The 2,071-nt window shown below is 34.7% G+C and overlaps 1 long non-coding RNA gene across 1 annotated transcript; it reads left to right on the top strand.

Moving 5' to 3' along the window:
* Nucleotides 1–211: 211 nt before the first annotated feature.
* LOC147479215 (uncharacterized) lies at nucleotides 212–1,167 on the top strand. Its single transcript, XR_015206672.1, has 4 exons — nucleotides 212–280; nucleotides 367–416; nucleotides 722–810; nucleotides 1,006–1,167. It is a non-coding gene; the product is annotated as an uncharacterized LOC147479215 (long non-coding RNA).
* Nucleotides 1,168–2,071: the final 904 nt, after the last annotated feature.

The raw sequence follows: 2,071 nt of genomic DNA, 5'->3' as shown, positions 1-2,071 counted from the left end.
AGTCGTATCTTTATCTTACTGATTTAGGTTAGTATCAAGAAAGAGCAAACTAGTAAACCACTGCTTCACTGCCTTAAATATATTATTACAGATGAGCCTTGTGGATCCTGTTTCCGCTTAATCTACTATAAGATATCAATTTTGCATTGCAGTGGCATGCAGAATGGACCCTCCCAGGAATCATTAGTTGGACTAGGTGAAAACTTTGAAAGGAAGTCTGAGATAGTGCCTATAAACTTCAGGGCACTGCTAACCAACTGTTTAGCAGAGGTTGAACAAGGTAGAAAGACTGCACAGTTTAGAAATGTTCAAATGTCCTACTCTATTTTGTTTTAACTGAAGCTACTCTATTTTGTTCAAATGCAGGCAGAGAATTGATGAGACCAAAAAAAGGTGATATGCAGTCCAAAATCATGGTAACTACTGTTCTAGTGTTCTCCTGTTTTGTTTTTTAAACTTGTATTAATGTGGTATGAATGATATATATAATATATGGATGAGTATGTTATGATTATAAATGCTTGTTTTAGTTCTTCATTGGCGTCTATCATTCATAACACGAATGCCTGTTGTTTTCTTCTTTCCGTTGTAAGTGGGATATCTTCAATAAAGTGGTTGCAAATTGTTTGTCATACCCCTGATATTGTGATAATATTATGGTGGCGTCAGCTTGAAGGCCTTAATGTGCATTATAGCTTTATTTTTAATCTTTGTTTCTCAGGCTAGCTTGAAGGATTTCTTGGAGAAGGAAGAAGACGTATCAACAAATGGTTGTGAGTCTGAATTTTTTTTGAAGGAATTGCTCAACAGGTGAGAAAGTGTTGAAAAATTCCTAATGAACTGCATTGATTTATCTACTTAACAGATTTAAGTTAATAACTATAAATAAAAAAACAACAAAATCATTACTGCTTGAGATGTATAATTATTCCCGAGTCAAGAAGTTGTGCTATGAGGATCCTGCTTTAACATATTCTTCTCTGATGAATTATTTTTTATCCATAGTAGCTTGCAGAAGAGATATTTTTCGGAACAGTTATCTGGAAAGGCCAAAGCTTAGAAAGCATTTGTGAGGAACAACTGCCCGTGGACGTCAATGCGTCATTTACCAACTGTTCCGCTCAGGTTGCAGAGCAATTAATGGGACTCGAAAAAGTTGATGTTAAATCCCCAGTACGTCACTACCCTTAGCAACTCTTCAACTTGGTACTGCGTCAATGTGCAGTTGGCAGGTGCTTATGAATTGTTTGGAGATGTTTCTCCTCTCGTTTGTATTTCCAACTTACTCTGATGCAGTACCTGTTATATTTCTGGATTAGTATGCTAAAATTGTGAATAACTATTTTAGTCATTCAATAACTTCTTAAATGCATAATTCTTAGCACACGTCTGGTAGACTCCCATTTGATATTTTGGACTTGGTGGTAATGTAAAGTCAAATGTATTTCACTTTGTAAAAAATGACAACACACACACGGGAGCTTGCAAATTTGTGCTGTGACTGGAATTTGAATAAAAAATGCGAGTATTCAGATTATTATACAGCTTTAGTATCTTGTTTTTTTAATGTTAAAATGCATAATATGATTACTTATTCACCTTTTTACGGTTTCCTTAATTTCTTTTGCAGATCTGTTGAATAGAGTGTTAGAATAGTTGTATGAACTGGAGGCAACTAAAGTAGAAATTTTAACCAGTTTGGTAAAGAAAACAAGGACGGCGATGGTATATAACCAAGGTTTAAAGGGAAAAAAAGATTTAAAAACCCTTCGATGGTGCGTTAAAGACAACAGTGGTCTTCCTCACAAGATTCATGGTTAACAAAGAAAACTTTGCACTAAAAAAAACTACCCTCTAGAAAACAATATATAACTGCTCTTCGATAAAGAAAGAAGAAAAGGACTGGTTTGAGTTTTACAATTTATCCGAGTTGAGTTTGATCAAGTCTATTTTCTATGGACTCATTTGATTTATAGGGTTTAGGAAAAATGAGACCAACTCCTAATAGAACAAAACTTGCTTTGAAAACAAGTTTAGGTTATTGGTCAAACCCACTACCCACAACAAGAAA

Source organism: Coptis chinensis, chromosome 8, assembly GCF_015680905.1.
Source record: "Coptis chinensis isolate HL-2020 chromosome 8, ASM1568090v1, whole genome shotgun sequence".
In the NCBI taxonomy this organism is placed as follows: domain Eukaryota; kingdom Viridiplantae; phylum Streptophyta; class Magnoliopsida; order Ranunculales; family Ranunculaceae; genus Coptis; species Coptis chinensis.
The sequence above is the reverse complement of the archived record's forward strand: the minus strand, read 5'-3'. Positions and strand labels throughout refer to the sequence as shown.